Consider the following 10,061-nt stretch of genomic DNA (forward strand, 5'->3'; position numbering starts at 1 on the left):
CGGGTGGAGGCTTTGGTGCATAAACGATCGCTGGGAAGAGCGGGGGGAGGAAAACGTCTGAGGGGAGAAAAGAATTGTCCGAGTCGTAGTCGGCAGGATTCGAACCTGCGCGGGGAGACCCCAATGGATTTCTAGTCCATCGCCTTAACCACTCGGCCACGACTACACCGACGGGCGGCTCTTTGGGCACGGAAGCTCCACTAATCCACCCGCCCCTCTCTTTCTTTTTCGTTTACGGGACGAAAACGTTTCCCCGGTGCTATCTGTGTGCCCTCCTCCTAAGTGGAAATAGCTTGCACGCCTCCATCTGCCTTAAAATAACCCGCACGACGCTGCTCGAGAGCGTTAGCTTCAATAAAAACCAGCCCGGTGGCTGGGTGCCGCCTCCGCGGCAGCCCTTTGGCCTCCGCCGGGGCAAAGAGCGCAGCCGGGCGCAGGGTGCTGCAAACCCCCGCGGCCCTGGCCACAGGGTTGCTCAGAGGTGCTGTTTGCTCCAACCTTTGTTTTGGAAAGAAAGCAGCAAGCAGCTGCTCCCTCTGCTGCCCCTCACCGGCACCCACAGCTGGCCCGGGGAGCCCAGCTTCTTTTTCACGCTTCTGGGAGAACCTGGGTGCTTTTTTTTTCTCGGTGCTTCTCTGCACGGTTGTGCAGAGCTTCTGCAGGGAAGCACCGAGGAAAAAAAGCTTCGCACCGGGCACAGCTTTCTGCTGTCTGCTGCTCACGCCTCGGTAATCACAGCAGAAACTTAAGGAGATGCTAGGGAATGTTAGAAAAGCAATAGAAACCAGACACTGACGCTGCATCAGTGCAGCTGCTGCCCAAAGAGACTCTGCACCCCGAGTGGGTACGCAGCGGGGTCCAGGGGTGCCCCCAGAGAGGAGCAGCCCCTAAAAGAGGACTTGGTGAGTGGATTAGGGCTTTTCATCCCAGAAAGAAACAGCTGGAGGAGTTGGGGATGTGATGGAAGTCTGTAAAAATCAAGAGTGATCCAAAGGTGGCAGATACACAACAATCTTTTGCTGCTTGTGGTGAAACAAGAAGTCTGGAGCATGAAACTCATGAGTCAAAACAAACAAAAATGGGAGACTTCTTAAGTGGAGTTCCTTCCTAAATCCTGGTTGTTTTCTCTCCCTGGCTATTGCCACTGGAAACCTTTTGTTAAGCAGAGTGTAAATACCGCCACACGGCTGCAGCCTTCCTGGCACAGGAGTTGCAGTTGCCAGAAGTGCTGCAAGCCACTGGAAAATGCTTTTGAAACGTGAATCGTTCTCATGTGGCCTCTGAAGGGCTAAAAAGCTCTGGGCTGGAGTTCCTGAAAGCATAAGTATATCCTAAATAGTTATATGTCTAAATGAGTTACTTCTCTAATGGCATTTTTATCCCTGGTAGGCTTCCTGGATAATCCAATTTATTCAGATAGTAACAAGGAGTAAGCAGCTGGCAATTTGCTGCCGGAGACAGCAAAAATAGAGCAGGACCTGAGCCACGAGCCCCCACTGAGACAGTGCTTGTCGCACTCACTGAGCAGTGTCCAATCCAGACGTCACCGAGTGCCTGTGAAGATGCTTCAAAAACTGGGGCTTTTCTCCCCAAACAGAAGTGTCTGCTCAGCCCCAGTATGCTGCTGGGCTCTGTCTTTCACCTGGAGAGGTTGTGTGCACTATGTTGGTATGCTCATGAAGAAGTCCAAGTGCTGCCTATTTATCTGGTTTCTTAGCAAGGCTCATCATATGTGGCATTTTTATAACTCCACAGCCCGTATCATCAAAAGCATCACGTAGTTGGAAAATAAAAAAAATGCCTCAGTGTTGCTAACCGCTGAAGTTGTGGAAAGAATCAGCTAACTTACCCATGAGGTTAGGGTAGGGCCTTTCATCAGGTGGTGACTGTGAAGAGTAAATCTCGGCATAAAAGGTGCACAGAAATCAAACCTGACAGAAGAAAACTGTAATATGCCGATAGAGCTGTCTGCTGGAGCTCAGCAACGGTCTTGCCTTTTTCAGAAGCAACCTCCCAGAATATTTGGAGTTTGATTCCCACGTTGCTTTGGATGCTACATAGAAAATTTCTTCCATTGGACCCTTTTTTTTTTTTCTTTTTTTTTTCTGGCAGAAAAGAGCACATCGATGAGTGTTGGACTTGTTAGTAGCTGATAGTCAACTGGAAACCTTCAGGGGAAGGCCTATGGGAGAACGCGCAGCGAATCTGAGAACCAACACCAGTAATAGTCGTCACTAATAAAGTTATCTTTTTTTTTTCTGGCAGAAAAGAGCACATCGATGAGTGTTGGCCAGACCCTGCACCCAGGCCATCAGGCACAGTGGCACTGGGACTTGTTAGTGTAGCTGATAGTCAACTGGAAACCTTCAGGGGAAGGCCTATGGGAGAACGTGCAGCGAATCTGAGAACCAACACCAGTAATAGTCGTCACTAATAAAGTTATTATTTCCTACCAATATTTGGGTCACCCTCAGCAGCTCCTCTCACCTTCATGGGTCTCCCTTGTCTCAGTTCAGTTGTGCATGAGCGAAGGAAAGAGGAAGAAACTCTCTGAAGTTTCAGGGCTCTTCTCTTTGGGACTGCTGGCTTTTTTCCTGCCTCTTAACTCTCCAGTGCTGACTGATTTGGTAGGTTGCTTGATTTATTTTTATCCATTCTTTTTTTTTTTTCTTTCCTTTCTGGACCTTCAACAAACTGAATCAACATACTCATGCAGTCAGTATTCAGTAGCCTAAATTATGCATAGCTGCAGCATCTCTGTAACAAAACTATTAATGAATTTGCGTAGAATAACTGCCCATATACAATCCCGTATTTTTTTACTGCAGGTATGTGTGGTACTGTGTTAGAGCCTCAGTGGTTTCTGACTAGATGAGGCAAGGTCAAAGGTGACTGCTCCAAGTGGAAGAAGATGCTCAAAGAAAAGGACGCCAGTCTGATTTCAGCCAAAGGCCTCTAAAAAGTGAAGGAAAAGAATGAATGGGAGTCAAGTAAATAACCTCAGTAGGAGGCTGAAGGGGCTTCATTTGTGTTCAAGATGTCTGAGCGTTGGGAAGTGTCCATATAAGAGGAGCTCTTGCTGACAGACGGTATCATCCTGAAAATCTAAAACAGTAGCCCCCACAACACAGGGGTAATAGAGAAGCCAGGTTTTAAACAAAGAACTTAAGGAGAGATGCATATAACCTCTATAGCTGGTGTAGCTGTTTCATGAGTCAAGTGGCTGTTTCAGTTTTTACCATCACCATCATAAAAAATCTTTTAGCTGTTATTTCACAGAAATAAAAGGAAAATGCGATGAGTTATTCTCAGAGCTCAAAAGTCAGATACCTAATGTAGGGAAATCCCAACTGCAATACAGTATTCTTATAAATCTCATGATTTTGGGACACCTTTTGAACGTTTGGGTTCAGTAATACAGTTCTGTTGATCTGGGAGCACCCACTACGTAACCACTTTATGGCCTGCGTCCTGAGCTGACTTCCGTAAAAACCTTCTTGTCACACTGAAGAAGTCTAAGTTTCCACTATATCTAGTGGGTTATCACTTTGTGCTGTGAAACAAGAACTATCTTCCCTCAGAGCAACTATGTCCAGCACTGGCAGGGCTTTCAGAGCAGAGGGCTCCTGGAGGCTCAGCAGTGGCTGGTAAATAAATTGATATCATCATTTTTCCCCACCTCTTCATGAAATCCCTTTCATGACCAAAAAATGTTTCTGCTCTCCTTCCACAGTACCTATCTGCTCTCCTACCTGCTGACTGCACACGCAGGAGCAGGTCCTGCAGGTGTTTCCTTCAATACAAGGAGAAGCACTGAAAGGCCGTGTAATGGGGAAGGCGTTGGGATGTTACCTTGTGCTCCGTGCGTGAGCCCTTATCCGATGAGGCATGCATTCTTCACAACCCTGCACCGCTCCCTCATCAAACCTCTGCCCTGCAGGGTCACAGATCAAGAAGACCCTGCTTTGAACCGCCCTCCAAAACCCTGGTCCCAGACACTCAGCACAGGCCCACGGTGTTTAGATATTACAGACCCAATGCCTCAGACACCCAGGTGAGGGTGACTTCTGCTCAGGGAGAGTCAGCATCAGCTGTGTTTGTCTCTGGACTAATTTTTCTGTCCACTAGAGAGCACTCAAATACAACCTATAGACCAGGGACGGGTTGCTGGTCCCCAGCTGTGTCTCACCCTTTGGGAGTCAGCTGCCCAGCTCCTGTCTGGCACTGTTTACTTGCACAGGCAATCCCACTGACTCCAGTCTAATGCTCACCTCGTGCTCAAAACCTGACTCTGGGACGAATTACACTGGGATTTTCTACAGAGCTGAAGCCAGTCAGTGATATGACCGCATTTGCAGTTAGGGCTGATGTTTGTATTTACCTTTTTATACACAGTTTTACTCCCAATAGCTAAACAAAGAGCCTTTCACTGACACATAGCCCAGAGGAGTTTTCTCAGCCACCTGCCTCAGCATGAAGAGGGTTGTAGGGGACCAAGTGGGATGAAAAAGGGGAAGAAGAAAGAAATGCTAAAGGTTAGAAATCAGCAGCCTAAAGCTCCTGTTCTCTGTGACCTCTGCCTGCATTAGCACAGGGCTTTTCTGCCAGAGAATAGACCATTCTCCATCCACCAGCATGGGGCAGGACAGACAAGGAAATACAGGGAGAAATGATGGAGATGCAGCAACCATCCCCCTGCCCAGCGCTCAGAAAAGGGCACAAACACATTTGCTCTCCTTTGCCACATGTGACTCAAAAGCTCTCCCCTTGGCCCTCCCTGTGGCAACCAAAAAAACGTGTGAAAGAAGTTTGCAAGGACTTGGGCAACCTCAGATGGCTTGGGGGCTAGCAGGTGGCTGCAGAGCTTATGATCTGACACCTGTGAGATAGCCTGGTCCTCTGCAGAGCTTATGGTCCGATGCCTGTGAGATAACTGACAACGAGGTCCTGGCCTCCCTGGGGAATGGCTTGGTGCCAAATTGGGGACCCGTTTGGTGAGCAGGCAATGGGAAACACCAGCGGTGAGGAGTGCATTGGAAGGCAGCTGTAGCGGAGACTCCAGACCTGAGAGGTGAAGGGGACGGTCCTCCCTGTCCCTTCAGCTCTGGCTGGGACATGGAAAAAACAGGTTTACACCAGGTAGCTTTTGCCACATGTACTGGAGGACTGCCCACCGGCCATCTTCTGCAGGCCCCGAGTTCCCACAAAGGGTTAAAGCAAGGAAGAAAAACCTCCCCAAACCTGTTAAAATATTGAGTGATTTGTGACTGGGGTCTGTTCATTCAGTTTGATGCAAACGGACTGCAGTCCTACAGTTTAATCCCTATCTGTGCCCCGTGAGGGGACAGGGGGTCTCCATCAGGGCCAAGGTGTGACCCCATGAACTTGTCCCAGGGTCACGTCTGTCTCCTGGCCGCCGAGCAGGGACCAGCTCTCGCAGCACTGCATCCCTGCCTGGGTGTGATTCTTGGCAGCTTGTGGATTTGCTTTTCATCTCCCCCAAGACAGCAGGCGAACAACAGCGAGTTTATAAGCCCAGGGGGAATTGTCCACCAATTTTTGAATCCCTGGCAGAGGACTCTGCCTGTAATCATGGCAGGATGAGGAGAAATCAGAGCCCTGCTTAGGGTATAATGAATAAAAGGGAGGGGAGGGGAAGCAAGGGCAGAGGAGCATATTTAAAAACAAAATAAATTGGCTATGAAAACACAGTTTAAAAGCTGAACATGAAACTTTTTTTCAGCCTTGATTCATATTGGGAGAAATACAATATTATTTAATTACTAAAAAAGGCTTCACTAGAGTAATAGGATTCCAGTGAGATGACCAATCACTTATCACTCCTACCACTATTTGTTTTCAGATGACAATTACAAAACCCAGATGTGAACCACTAGGAGATTTTATATTAGGACTGGGCTTCTCTGTGAGTTTCAAAGGTAGCCAAAATGGTAGATTTAAAGTTGACTCTTGTTATATGATGTGGTAAGGTTGTTGATAGCCTGTCAAGGCAGTCTTTTAATCTACACACCTCCTAAACTCAGGATAGATTTATTCTGGGGAGAAGGGAGGAGAGTTATATAGCTGTTCTTCATTATGTGTCATGCTTTCCCCCCCACTGTAAACAGTTAACCTGTAATATGATGAGCCACATGTCAGGAATAATCTAGTAGAAACCACAGGTAATCCCTGCTGAAAGATAAACCTGACTCTTGACCTGCTGCAGCCCTGGAATTAAAATTCCACCTCTTTTAAGTTTGGGGGTCCTAGGTAAATCATGGATAAATTTCACAGTAGCCAGTGAGGAATAAAAGATGAGATTCCCTGGTTTGCCCCAGTTTAATAAAACCAAGCCTTAAAATACAGAAAATTGTCTATATTATTAAAAAATCATATCTACAGTAGATAGATACAGTAGACTTTTTTTTCCCCCAAAGAAAGGATAGTTTTACGGTAGTTGACTCTTTACGTAGATGCAATGAAAAGAGTATTTCCCCAGGTCAAGGAAAGGTGAAGGAACAGTCAATAATTGCACAAGTTTCCAGGTAGACTCCCAAATATGTTGCCAAGTTTTTCAAGTACGTCTTCACCACACACCTGACTTAAGCTGTTGCCCAAGTACTTTACCTTGGTTTCTCTCATTCCCAGCAAATAAGCTCTGGAGGTGTTTATGTCCATGCTAATTTGTTTGGTTGGAGATAAACAAGAGCCCAAAGTCTGCTTGGCTTTGGTGCTGACTCCTGGTTGCTCATTACCTGCGTGAAGTGTGGAGATGATTCCCTTTATGAAGATCCTGCCTGCAGGAGTAAGAAAAGGCTGAGGTTCATGGAGACCCAGGCTCCTCTGCTGAACGACCCATTGCAGCACAGATTGAGCCAGTCAGGTTAGAGCTGGCCAGATTTTGTTCCTGGATTTCTTTTTAAAGTTAGGAAACTTTTCTGGGACATTGTTGGAAAAATTTCTCCATTTTATGAGTGATTCTGGACCTGGCTGAAATTCTCCCAAACGGAAAAATTTCAACTTTCTGAATTAGCAAGAAAAAGAGAAAAGGCTGCAAGGCGAGAGGGTGTTAGTATGTTATTCTTCAGCATCTCTTCCTAAAAAAAAAGGTGTATGTAATTGCTCTGTCTGTCGCTCCATGTGTCTGCCAGTCTGTCTGCTCCCCACCTAACAACATTGTAATAACCCGATTTTAACCAAATACAACAGAAGAGGAGATGGCTGGACAACTTTCAGCTCCTCCAACTGTTCTAAAAACTGGCAGCTCAATAGGTGAGAGGCCGGCATTTGCGTCCCTCTAAGGGAAAGACTGAAGCATAAACGTAGCAGATACCTGTTTCATTTGGCTTGCCAGTAGGCCAGTCGCTTCTTGTGCACCTCCAGTGTGGGACGGAAGTATAAGGGAAGTACAATACAGATTTTTTGGTAGACTGAGTTGCATTAGTTCTGCTGATCTGTTTTCAATTCAATGTAACTAATTTGGCAGACGCAATGAGAGAGAGATTACAATGACCCAACCATTGCTTGATGACAGCAAGCCAGGATAGAGTTACCCAATTGTCCAAGGAGATCTGTAAGTATGCCTCTGTCTCATAGCGTGACCAGTACAACCCGTCTCATCAACCAGTTGCTCGTACACAGCTGCAGTAGGAAGGTGACTATCTTTCCAGGTCAATGCTATTTAATCCAGGAGCTGAGTTTTGCTTGCAGACGTTTTACAACAAACATTTTAAGTCAGATGCTCTGACTCTTACTTAGAAAGTGGCTGGCAGTCAGACCCTGAGTTTCACTAGGTCATGCACATGGGCTTCTGAAAACTGTGGTTTTTAATGAAGATATTAGTGGTTGCAATCATAAAGGTGTTATAAAGAAGTAACAGTTTGCCTATCCAGTTACACACAGTGAGATTGTTCTTGCTTAAAATTAGATTTTGGCCTGCTCAGCATCTTCCTCTGTGCTGATCTGGTCAACTGGCTTTATAGTCAATGGAGAAAAGGCTGTTTCTGGGACACATTTCTGGGAGCACTGGGATCTCTTTCAGGTGCTCACTTCAAGATACGATGATTTGTGCCCTAAAAGTGCCTACTTTTCTCCAGTGGCTATAGGGGGAATGTAGCAACTAGCTTAGGTTCAGGTCTCAATTCAGCTGTTCAGCTATGGTTTAGTGCCATTGAAGAGGCCTTGGTGTATCCCACATGGCCTCCAGCTGCTGCCCTAGAGGGCTGCGGGTCTCATGTTGGTCTTGTGCTATGTCTGCATCTCCAGGCAGATGTCTTGGATCTCTGCTACATCTCAAGTTACAGTGTCTCTGTGTAGGCAATGGAATGAGGCCTAAATGGTTGAAATTCATGACCTTAGAAGTAGATGTCACCATGTTGGTGCCCTCATGTGCATTAAATATATATGTACTTATTACAGTAATTGAAAATCAAGTCAGTACGGTCTCTGGAGCTATAAGAGTGATACAGCTGATGCGTGTCTAGCAAATCTCACATTTACGTTGTAGATCAAGTGAAATGAATCCACCCTAAAGGCTTCCTTATCACACTCCTCCAAAACAGTAACTACTAAAATACTATATGGGTGTTGGAGATTTTATAGAAATGGATGCTTTTCCTTCAAAAAGACAGAGGAAAATACAGCTCTAGAGATAGATGTAGCCATTTATGGTTCAATGGCGTAGCACACGCTTCGGATTTTTTTTCTCATGAGCCAAGTTTTTAGCTTTCCATAAGGCAAGGAGAAGCAACCACCATCTGGTGAGAGAAACAAACAGACTGAGGAGAATGGAAATGAAGTCTGCTTGAGAGACCACATTGTTCTGGCTGGTCCTACAACCAGCTGTATCCATTCCTTCTTGATATGACTGGAGCCTCTGCTGAAATCAGTCACTCAGGTGTTCAAAGCTACAATTACAAAACCAGAATGATGAAGGCTACCCGAGCATTACACAGTCAAGTGAATTGGTCTGGGCTGTGCTGAGCTGGGGAGTTGAAAGGGAGACCCAGGAATTGTGGAAAGCTGATTGCGTGGAAGGTGCTCTTCCTTCCCAAGACTCCATCAGGAATGTCCATAACGACCCTGTGCAAGGTTGGAAATACACCTATAGTATTTCCCCAATACTATAGCAGCTGCCAAGCTGCCTGCAAGAGCAGGCAGGGACCCGTTACTACAGAGAGGGAAAAACTAAGATGTGAGGGATTGTGGCTGTTCCAAGGTCCCGGCCAGCGCTGGCTTAGGTCCATCTCCAGGGTAGTGCTCTTCATTGCTCTCGCTGCCAACTTCTCAGCTCCCCACCAAATACCAAAGGTCTGGACCTTTCTTTCCTCAAAAGAAAAGCCACTGTTTGTTGGATAGCTAAGGTTCACTCCAACCTTGCTGGAATAAGCTTTTGAAAGAATGAAGGCAAGACTATGGACAGTCTTGACAATGAGCTATGTTTCCCACACAAGCCCATCAGCTACCCCCTGGTCTCCAGGGTCCCCAGGGCTTCATTTACACAGGTAAATTAAATAATGCCAGGGAGCAATGTCAGCATTGTCACATTGTTAAAAGGATCCCTGGCATGTTTTCAGCCTAGGACTCTGCGGAACGGTTCCTAGGGGCAGTTCAGTGGTTAACACAGGCCAGGGACCATTCTCAATTGACAGCTTGTACATGGCCATCAGCCTTGAAGGCTAAGGGAGTTTAGCCATGTGGACATGGGCTGATCCACAGCACTTGACCTTGGTGTCAAAGTGGTCCTACAAGTGGACCTTGGTGCCGGGGAAGATTATGGAGCGGTTCATCTTGAGGGCGCTCACAAGGCATGAGTGGGACAACCAGGGGATCCGGCCTAGCCAGCACGGATTCATGAGAGGCAGGTCCTGCTTGACCAACCTGATCTCCTTCTATGACCAGGTGACCCGCCTAGTGGATGAGGGAAAGGCTGTGGATGTGGTCTACCTGGACTTGAGTAAGGCCTTTGACACTGTCTCCCACAGCATTCTCCTAGAGAAGCTGGCGGCTCACGGCTTAGACAGGTGGACTCTGCGCTGGGTCAAAAACTGGCTGGACGGCCG

General features: G+C 46.8%; 1 non-coding gene across 1 annotated transcript; it reads right to left on the bottom strand.

The window, feature by feature from the left end:
* Positions 1-84: 84 nt before the first annotated feature.
* Positions 85-166, bottom strand: TRNAS-AGA. The gene has a single exon. It is a non-coding gene; the product is annotated as a tRNA-Ser (tRNA).
* Positions 167-10,061: the final 9,895 nt, after the last annotated feature.

Source organism: Aptenodytes forsteri, unplaced genomic scaffold (genome assembly GCF_000699145.1).
Source record: "Aptenodytes forsteri isolate BGI_AS27 unplaced genomic scaffold, ASM69914v1 Scaffold67, whole genome shotgun sequence".
NCBI classification, from domain to species: domain Eukaryota; kingdom Metazoa; phylum Chordata; class Aves; order Sphenisciformes; family Spheniscidae; genus Aptenodytes; species Aptenodytes forsteri.